This window comes from Hippopotamus amphibius, chromosome 10 (assembly GCF_030028045.1).
Source record: "Hippopotamus amphibius kiboko isolate mHipAmp2 chromosome 10, mHipAmp2.hap2, whole genome shotgun sequence".
NCBI classification, from domain to species: domain Eukaryota; kingdom Metazoa; phylum Chordata; class Mammalia; order Artiodactyla; family Hippopotamidae; genus Hippopotamus; species Hippopotamus amphibius.
This window is the reverse complement of record NC_080195.1, coordinates 95,529,115-95,548,059: the sequence shown is the minus strand read 5'-3', so window position 1 is coordinate 95,548,059 and position 18,945 is coordinate 95,529,115.

Sequence of the window (18,945 nt, the reverse complement as noted above, 5' to 3'; positions counted from 1 at the left end):
TCAGCATTCAGTAAAGGAATAAAGTTTCTATTTAGCAAATTTATTCCATTTGCTGCAGCTGCTGTTTCATCTGTGTTGTCTATTGGACTCATCCATGGACTATCTCAGGTTCTTCAGCATCCATCTGTAAACTTTTTTTACCTGCATATGATTGTTAGTTATCATTACTTAAGACACATAGTTCTACCCTATCCAATTAATCTTCATTCTCTGATTACACACTTAATATCTTTTTTCCCTCTCTACCTCCTCAAAATTGAGAAAAATAATTACCTTGTAGCTTGAAATTGTCATTAATGAAAAATACATATTAACACTTGCTTTTATAATATTAATTTAGATTCTAACATCACTCCAAATTTTAACCCACCAACAAGACTGAAAATTTAGTCTTTCACTATAATTGGAAGGACTTGTTATAGCTGACATCTCTGTGTTGTTAATATACCTGGATAGAATATATTGTTTGTTTTTATAATCCATCAAATAAAACAGCTTTAAAAAAGTCATGATTCTATTAAAATGGAGGCAGCAACACATTTTTAGAACTCTACCCCAGAAGCGCTCTTATTTTGAGGGGTTTTGTTTGTTTTGCTTTGCTCATTTTTTTAAGTCTAGAGGTCCAGATAAACCAAGCATATTTGTTCCTAAAATTCCTAGTGTTCCTTGTCTTCGAATTCTAGTGCAGATAGTATTCAAACATATTGAAACATTCTATGTATTAGGACTTAATTTCACATAAATCTCACTCTTTGGTTCTCTTTTATTTAAAAAGAAAAATAAATATTGCAACAGCTGTCAGCCCCGCTGGCAATCTATTTTCAAAAAAGGCTCATCATACTGTCCAAGAAGAAAAAAAAAAATCTGCTGAATGTATTGTCACTTAGAAGTTTTCAAAGTACTTTTAGTATTTTACCAATATGCTCTCTCAGTTCCTAATTATTTTTGGATCCTGCTGAGTAATGTTCTCAGCTTCTTAGTATGGTGATTTGCATTCCTCCTCACATCTGGGTTCTTTTTATGACATTTTTTTTTTATTCTTTGGATTGACAAGGGAGCTTCCATTTTCTCTTTAGAAGACAAGGCAAAACCTTTCTTAAAAATGAAAATTTCCAGCAAACTTGTACATTGTCTCTAGATGTCTTATGTTTTCATGCTGAAAAAATGCAGCAGTAAGTATTGCCATGTTTTTCTTTGTTAGAGAAAACTGCCTCTTGGAATTTGAGAAACAAAATACATACTCTTAGTTTCTTTAAAAGGGGAAATACGTGGGATTTATTTTTAGATTAGACAGATGGCTTTCAGACAGTGATGGAAATATCTAAAAAAAATTCATAACATTTACTTCTCTTTCTTCTGGAAGCATTATCAATGAGGCTGTCTTTTCCAGTATAAGGTTAGACTTTATAAGACTTTTCATTTTGCACTGAACTGCAGTGTACTTTACCACAAAGGATTGCAAGCATACCAAGAGAGCAGCTATGATGACAGTGACAGTGATGATGATGATATCTACCTGCAAAAGGCTTCTAGTGTTTTGTTTTGTTATATTTGATATTTAAAATCTCAAAATTAAATAATTGCTATGATTAAAATAATTTTAAAAATGAACTAGGAGTCAGGAATTCTGACCTAGTATCTAAATTTGGGAACTACCACCTTAGAATCAACCCCCTATTATTTATAAACATAATTATTTTTATATATTTTTCATGTATTTCATATTTTTCCCACTGACTTAGAGCTCTATGTGGCCAAGAGCCACATCTTTTTCTTTTTCAGCAATATTTAACTAGTTCCTAGCTTAGAGAGAAAGAATATTTCAATAAATGGTTGCTGAATGAATTAATGAATCTCTAACATTGCAGCACATATTTGATATCTATGGCCATTAAATAGAAACACTAAATTGTAGCAATTTCTTCCATATTTTGAACATAAAGCAAAATCTTCTCTTCAGAAGGATTTAAATTTTTAAATTTTTAATTTCTTATAGTTGTAATTAACATACAATATTAATTATAAGTGTACAACATAGTGATTCAATATTTTTATACATTATGAAATTATCACCTTGTTAAGACCAGTTACCATCTTTCACTGTATAGTTGTTAAAATATGATTTACTATATTCCCTGTGTGTATATTATGTCCCTGTGACTTATTTATTTTACAGCTGGAAGTTTTTACCTCTTAATCCCCTTCACCTATTTCATCTGTCCCCCACACCCTTCCTCTATGTCAATCACCAGTATCTGTGAGTCTGTTTCTGTTTAGTTTTCTTCATTTATTTGTTTTGCTTTTTAGATTCTGCATATAAGTGAAATCATACTGTATTTTTCCCTGTCTGACTTTTGTTACTTAACATAATACCCTTTAGGTCCAACCATGTTGCCACAAGTGGCAAGATTTTTCTTTTTTTGGCTTTTATGTGGCATATATACATATGACACATCCTCTTTATCCATTTATCTGCCCATGGAAACTTGGGTTGCTTCCATATCTTGCCTCTTGTAAATAGTGCTGCAATAAACATAAGTGTGTATATCTTTTTGAATTAGTGTTTCTATTTTCTACTGATAAATACCCAGAATTGGAATTGCTGGATTATATGATAGCTCTAGGTTTTTTTTTTTTTTTTTTTTTGGAAACTTCATACTGTTTTCCATTGTAGCTGCACCAATTTACATTCCCATGTAGGTACAGCAGGGTACTTTTCTTTTTCCACCTACTTACCAACACTTGCTTCTCATGTTTTTAATAATAGCCATTCTTCCATGTGTGAGGTGGTATCTCACTGTGATCTTGTTTTGCATTTTCCTGATGATTAGTGATGTTGAGCACATTTTCTTGTGCCTGTTGGTCAGCTCTATGTTTTCTTTGGAAACATCTATTAAGATCTTCTGCCTATATTTAGTCTGGTTATTTTTTTTTATTATTATTGAGTTGTCTGACTGTTTATGTATTTTAGACATCTACTCCTCATCTGATATATCATTTGCAATGTTTTCTCCCATTTAGTAAGCTTCCTTTTCATCTTGTGGATAGTTTTATTCAATGCGAAAAAAGCTTTTTAGTTTGATATAGTTCCATTTATTTATCTTTGTTTTTGTTGCCCTTGCCTGAGGATTAAAAAAAAAAAAAATTGATAAGATCAGTGTCACATTGCTTACTGCCTATATTTTCTTTTAGGATATTTGTGGTTTCAGGTCTTATATTTAAGTCTTTAATCCATTTTCAGCTGATTTTTGTATATGGTGTAAAAAAGTGATACAGTTTCATTTTTTTTTTTTTTTTTTTTGCATGTAGCTGTCTAGTTTTCCCAGCACAATTGATTGAAGAGACTGTCTCTTCCCCATTGTATGTCCTTGCCTCCTTTGTCATAGACTGATTGACAATATGAGCATGGGTTTATTTCTGGACTCCATTGATAGATGTTTCTGTTTTTGTGAAATTACCACACTTTTTTTTAAAAATTGAAGTATAGTTGATTTACAATATTATATTAGTTTTAGGTATACAGCATAGTGACAGTATTTTTACAGATTATACTCCATTATAGATGATTACAAGAGAATCAGTATAATTCCCTGTGCTATACATTATATTCTTGTGGTTATCTACTTTATTCATAGTACTTTGTATCTATTAATCCCATACTCCTGATTTATCTGCCCCCACTTCCTTCTCCCCTTTGTTAACCACATTTGTTTTCTATATCTATGAGTCTGTTTCTGTTTTGCATGTACATTCATTTGTATTATTTTTTAGATTCCACATATAAATGATAAACAATATTTGTCTTTGTCTGACTTTTTTCACTAAGTATAATATTTTCTAGGTCCATCCATGTTACTACAAATGCAGAATTTCATTTATTTTTTATGGCTAACATTTCATTATATATATATAACACTCCTTCTTAATCCAATTGTCTGTTGATGGGCACTTGAATTGCTTCCATGTCTTGGCTATTGTAAATAGTGCTGCTCTGAACATTGGGATGCGTGTATCTTTTCAAATTATGTTTTCATTTTTTCCAGATATATACCCAGGAGTGGAGTTGTTAAATCATATGGTACTTCTATTTTTATTTTTTGAGGAACTTCCATACTGTTTTCCATAGTGGCTGTACCAATTTACATTCGTAGCAACAGTGTAGGAGGGTTCCTTTTCCTCCATATCTTCTCCAAACTTTATTATTTGTAGGCTTTTTGATGATAGCCATTCTGAAAGGCATGAGGCGATATCTCATTGTTGTTTTGATTTGCATTTCTCCAATAATTAGCAGTTGAGCATATTTTCATGTGCCTGTTAGCCATCTGCATGTCTTCTTTAGAAAAATGTCTGTTCAGGTTTTTGGCCCATTTTTTGATTGGGTTATGTTTTTGGTATTTTTGTTTTGTTTTGTTTTCTTGATATTAAGTTATTTGACCTGTCTAAATATTTTGGTGTTAACCCCTTGTCAGTCACATCATTTGCAAATATTTTCTCCCATTCTGCATGTTGCTTTTTGTTTTGTCAGTGATTTCCTTTGCTGTATAAAATCTTTTAAGTTTAATTAAATCTCATTTATTTAGTTTTGCTTTTATTTATTTTGCCTTAGGAAATAGATCCAAAAAAGACATTGCTATGATTTATGTCAAAGAATGTTCTGCCTTTGTTTTCTTGTAGGAGATTTACAGTTTCACTTCTTACATTTAGGTCCTTAAACCATTTTGAGTTTATTTTTTATATGGTTTGAGGAATTGCTGTAATCTCATTGTTATACATGTGGCTGTCCAGTTTTTCCAGCACCACTTGTTGAAGAGACTGTCTTTTCTCCATTGTATATTCTTGCCATCTTTGTCATATAGTAATTGACCGTAGGTGTGTGGGTTTATTTCTGAGCTCTCTATTCTGTCCCATTGATCAATGTATCTGTTTTAGTGCTACTACCATGCTGTTTTGATTATTGAGAAGGTTATACCATCAGCTTTGTTCTTTTTTCTCAAGATTGGTTTGGCAATTTGGGGTCTTTTGTGGCTCCTTATGATTTTAGGCCTATTTGTTCTAGTTCTGTGAAAAACATTTTGGGTATTTTAATAGGGATTGCATTACACCTGAAGATTGCTTTGGAGCGTATGGCCATTTTATCAATATTAATTCTACCAATCCAAGAGCACAGAATATCTTTTCACCTTTTTGTGTTATCTTCAGTTTCCTTCATCTTGTTTTATACTTTTGTGTATACATCTTTCACCACCTTAGTTAAGTTTACTCCTAGGTATTTTATTCTTTTCGATGTGATTTTAAATGGGATCTTAAAATTTTACTTTTTCTTTCTGACAGTTCATTATTAGTGTATAGAAACACAACAGATTTCTGTATTTTAATCTTGTACCCTGCAACCTTGCTGAATTCATTTATTAGTTCTAGTGGTTTTGGTGTGGAGACATAAGGGTTCTCTAGATAAAGGATCATGTCATCTGCAGATAGTAACAGTTTTACTGTTTCCCTTCCAATTTGGATACATTTTATTTCTTTCTCTTTTATGATTGCTTTGGCTAGGACTTCTAATACTATGTTAAATAGAAGGGGCAGGAGTGGGCATCCTTGCCTTGTCCCTGAATTTACTAGGAAGGCTTTCAGCTTTTACCATTGAGTGTGATATTTGCTGTGGTTTCATAATAAATTGCCTTTGTCATGTTATGCTCAATCTGTACCCAGTTTGATGAGAGTTTTTATCATGAATAGGTTTTACATTTCTTCAAATGCTTTTTCTGCATCTGGTGAGATGATCATATAATGTTATCCTTCCTTTTGTTAATGTGGTGTATCACATTGATTAATTTGGGAATGTTAAACCATCCTGTGACCCTGGAATAAATGTAACTTGATCATGGTGTATGATCCCTTTTATATATCATTGGGTTTGGTTTGCTAATATTTTCTTGAAGATTTTTGCATCTATATTCATCAAAGATATTTCCCTGTAATTTTCTTTTTGTGTTGTGTCTTTGTCTGGTTTTGGTATCAGGGTGGCCTCATTGAATCAATTTGGGAATTGATTCAATTTTTTGGAATAGTTGAGAAGAATAGGTATTAGTTCTTTCTTAATTTCCCTGTGAAGCCATTCTGGACTTTTGTTTGCTGGCAAAGTTTTTGCTGTTGTTGTTGTTTTCTTAAATTGCAAATTCAATTTCATGTTTACTGTTCAGTCTATTCAAATTGTCTGTTTCTTCTTGATTCAGTCTTGGCAGCCTGCGTGTTTCTAAAAATCTATTCATTTCTTCCAGGTTGTCCAATTTGTTAGAGTAAAACTGTTTATAATGTTCTCTTATGATTTTTTTTTAATTTCTCTGATATCAGTTGTTATTTCTCCTCTTTCATTTCTTATTTGTTTATTTGGGGCCTCTTTCTTTTCTTCTTGGTGACTCTGGCTAAAGGTTTATCAACTTTGTTTTTCTTTTTAACAAACCAGCTCTTGGTGTTATTGATTACTGTAGTTTTGTAATATAGTTTAAACTCCGGAAATGGGGTACCTCTAGCATTGTTCTTTTTCAAGATTGCTTTGGCTATTTGTTGTTCCATACAAATTTTAGAATTATTTGTTCTAGTTCTATGAAAATTGTCTTTAGTATTTTGATAGGGATTGCATTGAGTGTGTAGATTGCCTTGTGTAGTATGTATATTTTAAGGATATTGATGTTTCCATCCCATGAGCACAGTATATCTTTCAATTTATTTGTTTTGTCTTTGATTTCTTTTGTCAATAGTTTTCATATTACAGGTCTTTCATAGTTCAATAGCTCTTACAGTTTTAAAAGTACATGTCTTTCACTTCCTTGGTTAAATTTATTCCTAGGTATTTTTGATGCAATTATAAATAGGATTATTATCTTTATTTCTTTCTGATAATTTGTTATTAGTGTATAGAAATGCAACATTTTTCTGCATATTAGTTTTGTATCCTGCAACTTTACTGAATTCATTCATTATTTTTAATAGTTTTTTGGTGGTGCATATAGGATTCTCTCTATATAGTGTCATGTCATCTGCAGATAGTGACAGTTTTGCTTCTTCTTTTCTTATTCAGATGCCTTTTATTTATTTTTCTTGCCTAATTGCTGTGGATAGGACTTCCATACTATGTTTAATAAGAGTGGTGAGAGTGAGCTTCCAGTCTTGTTCCTGATCTTAGGGGAAAATCTTTCAACTTTTTGTTATTGAGTATGAATGTTAATTGTGAGTTTGTCATAAACAGCCTTTATTTTGTTGAGATGTGTTCTCTCTATACACACTTTGGTGAGAGTTTTTATCATAATTGGATGTTGACTTTTGTCAAATGCTGTTCTCAACTATTGAGATGATCATATGATTTTTATGCTTTGTTTTGTTAATATAGTTTATCACATTGATTGATTTATGGATGTTAAAACATCCTTGAATGCCTAGAATAAATCATGGTGAATAAATCACTTGATCATGGTGTATGATCCTCTTAATGTATTGTTAAATTCAGTTTGCTAGCATTTTGTTGAGGATGTTTCAGTAGAAAATCATCAAGGATATTGGCCAGTAATTTTCTTTTTTATGGTGTCTTTGGTTTTGTTATCAGGATGATGAGTTTAGAAATGTTCCTTCCTCTTCAATTTTTTGGAATAATGTGAGAAAGATAGATATTAAATCTTCTTTGAATGTTTGGCAGAATTCACCTGTAAAGGCACCTGGAACTGGACTTTTGTTTTTTGGAAGTTTTTTGATTATTGACTCAATTTATTTTCTGTTAATCAGTTTGCTCATATTTTCTAATTCTTCATGACTCAGTCTTGGAAGACTGTATGTTTCTAGGAATTTATTCATTTCTCTACATTGTCTAATGTTGGCATATAATTTTCATGGCATTCTCATATTCCCTCCCCCCCGTGGTTTCAGTTGTAATTTCCTCTCTTTTATTTGTGATTTTACTTATTTATATGCTCTTTTTTCTTGATGAGTCTTGCTAAATTTTGTCAATTTTGGTTTTCTTCAACAAACCAGCTCTTATTAAATATCTATTTTATTTATTTTCACTCTGAGCTTCATTATTTCCTTCCATCCAGCTAGGTTTGGCTTGTTCTTTTTTTTTTTTTTTTTTTCCTACTTTCTTTAAATGTACCTTTAGATTGTTTGAGATTTTTCTAGTTTCTCAAGGTAAGCCTGTCTCTCCATGAACCTCCCAGTTAGAACTACTTTGGCTGCATCCTATAGATTTTTGACAGTTGTATTTCCAACTTCATTTGCCTTAAAGATTTTTTTTTAATTACTCTTTGATTTCTTCACTGACCATTGGTTGTTCAGAATCATGTTGTTTATTCTCCACATGTTTGTTTGCTTATTTTTTCCAATTTTCTTCTTATAGTTGGTCTCTAGTTTAATACTGTTGTGGTTGAAACATGTACTTGATATATTGGCAATTTTTTAAAATTGATTGAAATTTTTTCTTTTAATATTTTTTATTATTTATAGGTGTGGCTTTTTCTTTTAAAGAAGAGCCTTTAAAATTTCAATAAAGGTAGGTTTAGTGTTAATAAATTCTTTTAGTTATTGTTTGTCTGGGAAATTTTCTCTCTCCTCTCCTTCAATTCTGAATGATACCTTCCTGGTTCGAGTATTCTAGCTTGTAAGTTTTGTTTTTGCTTTTGTTTTTCCTTTCAACACTTTAAATATATCCTGCCACACCCTATAAAATTTCTGCTGAAATATCTGATACCACATGGGGTTTCCCTTGTATGTGTTTGTTTTTTTTTTTCTTCCTCTTGATGCCTTTTTAACTGTTGCCATTTTAATTATGTTATGTTCTGTGTGGATATCCTTGGAATCCTCTTGTTTGGGAAGTAACACAATATTTTTCAAGTGGTGACAAAAAAACTGATAACTCAGATATCTATACCTGGATATTCTTCAGCAATAATGGTGAAATAAAAAACTCTTATTTGAAATAAAAGTAAAAGAATCTGACACCTGCATACTTTCCTCTAAAGGAATTGACAAAGAGGAAATGATAACCAAGTGAACTTGGGATATCAGGAAAAAAGAAAGAACAAAGAATAGATAAATATATGAAGAATAAATAGATAACACTTCTCCTCTTGCAATTTTAAATTGTATTTTATTGTTGGAAGCAATATACATATATACACATATATATACACACACACACACATATATGTATACATACTTGGATAGATCTTAAGAGCATTATGTTGAATGAAAAAAGTGAGTTGCAAAAGATTACGTAACATCAAAATCTATATATGTAATGTTCTCAAAGTAACAAAATTATACCCATCGAGAGCAGTTCAATAGTTGCCGGAGGTTAAGTTTTGGATAATTATATGCCTATTAAGGTGCAACACAAGGAGATTTCTTTGTGGTGATGGAACAGTTTTGTAATGTGATTATGCTGATGGCTAGTGGCATTATCTTTGTGATAAAATTTCATGAAAATATACTGAAATAAAAAAGAAGTGAATGTAAAAGCTGGTGAAATATGAAAATCCAAACATGGTTTTCTGTTTTAAATTGTATCCTATTGTCAACTTTTTGTTTTCTGACAATGTACTATGATTATGTAAGATTTGATTACTTAAATGATAAAAGGGGGCTGGATGTAGAATTTATGGGAAATCTATGTAGTACTATTGCAAGTTTTTGTGTGACAAACTATTTCAAAATAAAAATATTTTAAAAGGTCTAGGACATATTCTTTTCTCTTATTTTCTGATAGATCTTATGTAGCATTAGTATTATTTCTTCCTTAAATGTTCAATAAGTTTCATCAGTGAAACCATCTGAATCTGGAGTACCCTGTGGAAAAATGTTTATTTATGGATTTAATCTATTTATTAGATATAATCCGCTACATTTTCTAATTTTAGATAGCTTTGGTAATTTTGTAGAATTTCTATTTCATAAAAGTTGCCTATTGATAAAAAGTTCTTCAAAATATCTACTTATTAACATTTAATTACACTATTTAATATATACACATAGACCCTCTTTTGTTACTGATTTTTGTAATTCATAATTTCCCTTTTTGATTTGATTGGTTAGATAAAGTTATTGTTATTGTTCTATTTAAATAAGCAGACAAATATTTCATTAATTTTCTATATTGTCCATCTACTCCCTATCTTATTGTTGTCTACCTTTATTTTTCCTCTCATTATTTTATTTAATGTTTTTATTTCTGGATTTTTAAGTTGAGATCATTGTTTTAAATTTTAACCACATTTAATAGAAATATGTAGGCCTATAGATTTTTCTCTAAGCACAACTTTAACTACAGCTCACAAATTTTGATATATTGTGTTTTAATTTATGCCAAATTCATAAAACATTATTTCCTTTATTTCACTTTTTGACCATGTGTTTTTTAGACTATCTACAAAGACCATACATGAAATATAATTGGAAAAGGTAGTTGAATTATGATGACTAGAAAGTGATACCTAAGAAGGATAGTAACATAATGTTGTTAATATCAGAAGAAAAACTTTAATAAAAATAAAAACATTTTAATAGCTAATGATCATGAATTAATGACAAGATGAGCAATTCATAAGGATTTTATAGGTGTCCTTATGTAGTATGCATTAAACAATATGACCCCAAAATACATTTTAAGAAAAACTAAAATTTTAAAGGCAAATTTATACGTTTAAATCTATGGTGTGATAGGTTAGCCTAGATCTCTTGGAAAGTGATATATTAAGTAAATATAAAGCATTAAGAATGTAGGTAACTTGTAAAACATTAACAACTGATAAATATAAATCAAATCATTCAGTAATAGCAGTATATACATTTTATTGAACAATCATATGTTGTCTTCAGTTGTTGCCCACATACTAAGCCAAAAAAGAAAGTTTAATGGTAATCCAAAGGAACTGGATTATAATCCTCATTTTTTGACATAAATAAAAATGTAATTATGATTTCACATTGTCTGATAAAATGTAAAATATTAAAACATACTCATATATAAATAACAGGACAAAGACAAAATGAAAATCATGAACAGTTTATAACTGAAAAAATATAAATACAACAGCTCTTATAGGATGAGACAGGGGAGTAAACAGAATGAATTTTGTAGCAAAAAAAGCATATGTTTGGAAATACTCAATATTAGTAAGCTGGATAACTTATATGAAAAATAAGGAAGAAAATTATTGAGCCAAGCCAAGTTAACTGAGAAAACACTTAACAGCAGAAATGAATAAATTAGAAATCAAAGAAAAATATAGACACTCTACAACACCAAAAGTTTGTTCTTTGTTTTGAGTCACAAAGTAGCTAAACCTGGATATAGTTGCCCCCCAAAAAAGCACAAAACATACAAAGATACAAAATATGCAAGACAGAAATTTTGAATATAAATGTAAAAAAAAAATCAGTGACTATAACTTAGGAAGAATAATCTTAAAACTAAGATAAAATTATAATTAAAATTACTTGAAAAACATAAATAGAACATAATTAAACTTATGGAAATACACATATGTCTATTCCCCATATAAAAAATATATGAATATAACTATATAAGTAAATTATATGAATATTTAAATATATGTATGTAAATATATTCATGTATGTATATTTGAATATATGTAGATATATTCATGTCTACATGTTTTTGAATATATAGAGCATTATACATGAATATGTTTATAGATACATGTATATTTATACATCCTATATATAATATAATAATATATATTCCCTCAGTCTCAGTATTAAACAGTTTTTTAGATAGTAATTACTTATCCCCAACATACCATACAAATATAGTGATGATCTAAGATCAATTAGAATAGAAAATGTAGATATAAGCACAAATGCACAGAATCTTAAGCTATGACAGAGATTACACTACCATAAAAAAGGATAGAATAAATAATGTTAGGACAAGTAGAAAACTTACATGGTAATAAGTTATAACATAAATCACACAAGACATCAATTCCAAGTAGGTTAAAGACTAAAATGAGAAAAGCAAGTGGCATATCTTATAACTTTCAACTCCCATTTCCTACCACAGGCCTGAGTGGAGACATACGTTAACAGTACTATATGTTAAGTTTGGAAATAACAAGAAAGGGAAGTATTCTAAGGTATGTTGGGAAAGGGATGGATAGATTATAGTATATTCATACCGTATTAATATTCTATGAATATACCACCATCATGGTATTATGTAAAATTGAGAAAGAGGACAGAACTAGGTTTAGGTGAATGAAAATAGGTGAATCAGGAAAAGCTACCATAAATAAAAGAAGCAAGTTGTAAAATGATGTGTATAGCAAAATTTTTTATAGATTATAAAATGATGTAAATGAAAAAACCTATAAAAATGTATAACAACATAGATGAGTAGGTACCCAATAAATACAGAACGGTGATTATATCTCAAAAAAGAGAAGAAAATACAGTCTAATATTATTTGTTTAAATCTACATAAACATTACATGATTGGATGCAGTTATTCTTATATTTCTGAACGTTTTCATTTTTAAATACATAAACATTTTTTAAAGAAATAGAAATTGCCTTTCTGATAAATGATTACACTATTGCAAGTTTCTTTCACTTTATATGTTTACTTAAGTAAAAAAAGAATCCTGAAAAAATAATTTGGTTTAAAAAAAAAAATCTTAAAGAAAAAAAGATAATGAGAGATATGGCAGGTATGGAATTCTACCTCAGGTTTGCAATTGTACAAAATTGTTATTGTGCCTCTTTTATTCATAGAAATAATTTGTACTTTTAATTATTAAACTTTAGAAGTTATTTTTATATCATCATAATTGCCTAGATGGTTTTTAAATATATAAATCCATATTTAATACCATTTTTAGAATTCTATTACCTACTCAATTTTTTGAAGGGATTGAAAAAAAGATAGGTGATAAATGAAAATGAAAACTCCCCCTATTCCTGTCTTATCCTCAGAGTTGTCAACCTTACATCTCTCTTTTATTTTAGCCATACAATTATCTAGACAGATTTTATGCACAAATTAGTATATAGTTGTTTTTTATATTTTAATAAAATGAATTAAATCATGACCATGAAATATTCTGTTAAATGCCCAACTCCTTCCCCTTCCAAACCACAGAGAAAACTTTTGACTTTTTATATTTTTAGTATATCACATGAAGAACTACACACTAGTAAGCATCTTTTCACTACACTTATTGATTTATCCCACTTAAACTCTAGCTATTGCATACCTGATCTTAAAGGTGAATAATTCAATCATTTAAACAACAGCTTTAAGCTCCTTCCATTCATATTTATGATATTTACATGCCTGTGTCTCCTAATGGTAATTTTATTATTTCTAAATAATACCCTTAAATCTTTATATCTTCTTTCAATAACATTAGACCTTATACATTGACACACCATCATATACACAATTTTTCTACCTCTTATTAGTGTCATCAAATTTTCTAAATGATAAACAAATTTTACATTGATTCACAATACTTTGCAAATTTAATTGTCTGTACAGTTTTTCCATAAGTTGATTATAAAAAAGAATAATCATAATATTTTGAGTATGTAAATAATTGTTTAAATATTATCCACAGTCAAAACAAGCAGCTTTGTTGATTTGAAGAGAAGATGGTATTCTCCATTACAAAATGGAGTCTGTAGGAGACTTGTTTCAAATAGCTTGTCATAAGTCATCATCATTTGTCCAAAATAAAGTTAGTACTATGAGTTTCTTCTATAATCTTTCTCCTCCCACACTCACACATTGGGCTATCAATTCTCCTCTCCTTTGTAATGATCACGAGACAATGTATCTTTATAATTTTTCTATACACATTCTTAATCATATTATTTCCTAAACCCTCTAACACAAATGACTGCTGTATTGACATTTAGCACAATTTATATGTTGGATATTTTTTTCTCTCTCCTACTTCAGATCTATTTTTTAATACATCTCATGGCTTCTTTTTTCTCATAGTCCTTCCTGGATTTGCTAGATTACATACATAAGTAATTTTTTTTTTCCAGAAAGTATATGTCATGTATACATTTTTAAAATTTATTTCAGTACTGAAATTATAAATGCATTACCATCATAACTTAGAGAGTGTTCTCTAGTAACCTCTAGAATATCCTTCTACTATGAAGAGATCTATTGTTAATTATATTTTATTAGGTTGATTGATATCTTACATATTTACTTTTAAATTACCATTTTGCTTTTGAATTATATCTTGATATTTTAAGGCCATTTTTTTCTGTTTATTCCTTTTTGTTCTTTCCCTATTTTGTTGCTTATTAAAAATATATCTTGTAAAATTTAGGTCTATTTTTATTTATATGTAAAACAATAAGTTGAGTAATAGAAGTTCTGGATGTCGCTTCCATTCCTCTGTGAATTCTCTCCACTTAATACATCTCACTTTCAACTTGTGTTGTGCCTAGGACATTTTTCATGAGTCATTTAAGGATGTATATTGGGACACAAGCAAACTGATGTGTCAAAATGAGGAGAATATAGCTCAGATATCGACTTTCCAGCAGAAAAATGCCAATCCAGGTTAGATCTCTTAGTAATTGTTGTAAAGTTATTTTTCAGTCTAAATCTAGTGCTAACACAAATTTTATTAATAGTCCTTAAGTCAATTACCATGATTTCTCCATCTTTTCCTTTCCTAAATGGCAATGCAGATTTTCCTCCTTTACATATACCGAAATAAAGTTCTCTCAACTTTAATTGATCACAGCATCCCATATTTCTCCTATTTTCCAAAACTTTGTCTCTGGGCAACTGATGTGTTCATTTTGAATGTTTTCCCCTTAATGTATAATCATCATATTACTAATATTTTGACACTGTAAAAAAGTACATCCAATTTGTTCAGTTCATCATCTAAAACTGGAAATCTGTCTTCTTTATTCTGAAACTAATATTTTGGAAAACATCAATAGTATCTCCTGTCAGTTCAATCACTATGCAGAAATACTTTCTCCTTCTAGATATGTGGTCAACTCTTGTCACTATTTTTCAACATTTTTAATCCAAAATTTACAAACATACACATGTATTTGGTTTACGTGTCTAAGCTTTTGTAGTTTTCCTCATTTACCACGTATTGGTTACCAGGCCACTTCTAATCCAAGATAAAGCTATGAATAGATTGAGTCTTAACAACCAATATGCAAATGCACCATTTTGTTTGGAAAATGATTTGTAAATCAAAATTATTACCGTGATGTAGAGATGTTTCTAAATCTGTATGAAATGAGATACAATTTTAACTACTTAAGGCAGCTCTAAGTTCTTACATAAAATTTAGAGAAATAATGATGTGTTGTAATCTTTGACAACAATTCTGATTGTGGAAAAAATACATGCCAATACAGTAAAAAGGGTCAGATTTCTATTTCTTGTTATCAAAGCTAATTGTAAGTGGTTTGTATGTCAAGAAATCATCTTTTGGTAGAAGCAGCAGTAATCTGTGAAACAAATATGGGAACTGCACTAAAAGAAACATAAGAACTAAAGAAAATTTCCATATAAATTTTGTTTAGTCGTATAGTGAGTGTAAAGGAAAATTTACACTCTGTTGAATATTGAACACTGTTGAATATTGAACACTGGATTTTTTTTAGCAACTCCAAATTTGGCTATTATTTCTTCTAAATTAAATGCAAGCTGGATTTATTAAAGCAGTCAAATTTCAATTTATTTTGTAATGATTAATATATATTACTCTGATATAAATTAAAATGAATTATTTGAATTAGATTAAATCTTCCTTAAAAGATAATCCTTACAATATATCTCTAGTGTCAACTTGAAAATACAAAATGATCACATTTCAGCATGTTCAACTACTCTAATATGTTACTTCTTAGGTATATCACTATTAAAATGAATCGTGGATGCATTTACAAATTAGAAAATATGTGTTGTGCTTTTAAGGTTTTTTTCAAGTTGAAGTTTAAAACAAAATTTCATATTACTTCCTTCTATACAGAGAGCTTTGTTAGTAAGCTTATTTTCAAATGTTTAAACCTGTGCTTATTTTCAGCCTTAAGACTTCAATTGCTTGTTAAAATGTGATAAATTGATTTCTATTTCTACTTCAAATATTCAGGTCTACTGGTAACACATTCTAGTCTCCATTTAGTGATTGCCCTTAGTTCATAATATAGTGATTTAAACCTTCTACAGCATCGCTGTGCTCATTTGAGGTGATGAGGAGTTAGGAAGCACAATTTAATCCTGATATATTGGTTTTCCACTAGCACTTCACCCCACCCATACATGATTTGCCAAAGCTAAATATTTTTCATAACCTCTTATTAACACCCAAAGGATTTAATCACTTATATACTTCAATGTTGCTTCAGCTGCTTTTTGTATCTAAAGGTTAGAGTATCTTGAGCATATGTTTCAAAATACTTATTCTAATACCATTATCCTTTTTCTTGACTATCTTATATCTCTACAATTCTCTCAAAGCAATTAATGATATTACACCTGATATATAAGAGCATTCCATATAGGTAGATTTTGGTCAGTTGAAAGTATTCTAACCTCTGTCCCAACTCCTCTGAGAGACTATTGGAGACAAACATATCATGACTTTATCCCCTCAATTTCTATTGTGAATAATGCCACCCATTCTTAATAGAAGTAAGAAATTTGGACAGAAGTCACAGCTATATTCTATTATCTCAATGTAACACACATGTACCATCAAAAAGAACTCCAGTCTCCCAGTTTCTGAAGTGATATTCATATGTTGAGATGGAAAGCTACCTGGATCAGTTAATGCTTAATTATATGTACAGATCTGTAATTAGGTCATCAGAAGAAATGATAACATTTCTTTCATGAACAGTGATGTAGAAAGGGAGAGCAATGTCAGAGCTTGGGTGCCTTGAGCACTTGAATCTGAACTCAACTAACAGAAGCCAGGAGGAGGCTGAGTTTCTTTCTAACCTATTACATGATGTCCTGCACAGAATGGTCTCAACTAATGGAAACAAGTCAAAATAGGAATTTATAAGAGAAAAAAAAGCAAGATAGGAATTTATGTCACTGGATGGTTTATTAAGTTCATGGATATGACCAGAAATCTTGAGAGAAACAACTGTGTAGTATTTCATATATTATCTGATGAAGATAGGCAGATTTGCAAAGTCTATTGAATAATAATAATAATAATTCATAATCTCTGTAGATTCTGCTAGATTCTCATTAGTACTTTCCTCAAGGGAACTTTCCAGGTCCATCTCTTTTCCCTTTATCATTTTACTTTAATGTGGCTAGAATGTGTTACCTTAGACAGCCTTGTTTACTGCCTTCGCAGTCCTTTATTGGCCTTTTGCCAATTGTTTTTTCTTACATTTGTGCAAATATAGAATAATATTGATCAAAACTACATAATTTCTTCTCTTTACAAACCATATAGTATCCAAATAATATCTCAAATGAAAAATGTCACTTGAATTGAAAAAGCAAAAATAACAAAAATTTTATAGGCATACAAAAGCTTACTTGGATTATGTAGAGATTCAAATATATACATATGAATATATATATGTATTTATGATTAGACATTATCAATATAGATGCCTCTGGATGAACCTGGAGTTTCCTGCTATCAGTCAATTATCTAGTTGTCACTTTTTATCAAGTATAGAGTGAATATTGGCTCATCACAAAGGCAAATTTCAGTTCTCCTATGATGAAATATGATAATCAATAGCTCAAAGATAAAGGCTTCCATTTCAAGTATTATTGGTCAATAAACCAAATTAGTTGTTCTTATTAATCTGCTGGGAATTGCTGGTGGTATTTCTAGGCCTGAAATGTACTCCCTGGAAACAATCTCTATAGCTATCAAAACTCTGCTAAACATTGTTTCTGAGTGATTAATTTGGCCCCAAAATGGAGTAAGACTATGTTGACTTAGGTACTTTTTTGTCATCCTGTTGGATAACTTTTGTTTTCATGTTGAAGAATAATGAAAAGGCAAAGATGCTTCCAGAAATAAGGGTAACATGAAAACAGCCAAAATAGAAGCTGTCCTGATCTCCCCTTTCACACTAGGAGATTTCTATGTAGAAAATGTTCACAGCACTTCTCAAGCAGCAGCAACTTCATGGTAGGAATTAACATGCTATAGAAGGCAGGTATTATCTTGATAAAGAAGGAGCTAAATTTCTTTGACAAAGTTTGAAGAGCCCAAAGAAGCCCTTCCTACCCATCTTCAGTAGAGTGAAATCTGTAGACAGGAGCTAGTGGATTGGCAATATAACAGTAAAGTCAATGACATGGTTATTGCTAATAGAATGGGTTTACATTCCTTTGGATGTTCAACAACAGAGAGATTTATAACGCATGTTTAGATGAAGAGCTAAAGTCCAGATATGAGAAGATTTTATTTATTTATTTATATTTATTTATTTATGGCTGCATTGGGTCTTCATTTTTGCGTGCAGGCTTTCTCTCTTTGTGGCAAGTGGGAGCTACACTTTGTTGCAGTGCACAGGCTTCTCATTGCAGTTGGCTTCTTTTGTTGTAGAGCACAGGCTCTAGGCATGTGGTTTAGGTAGTTATGGCTTGCTGGCTCTAGAGTGCAGGTTCAGTAGTTGTGGCACACAGGCTTAGTTGCTCTGTGACATGTGGGATCTTCCCAGACCAGGTCTCGAACCTGTGTCCCCTGCATTGGCAGGTGGATTCTTAACCACTGAGCCACCAGGGAAGTCCCTAGATATTAGATTATATAAATATTACTTTGCCTGTTGATTCTGTCACTTGTCACAAGTTTGGTGAGAGAGAATGCCAAAACCATCAAACTCCTGTGTTCTCTGGCATAATTGCTGGCTGGCTGGACTTAGACAGAGGTCCTGAAAGCAGGAAGAAATCTGTTGATG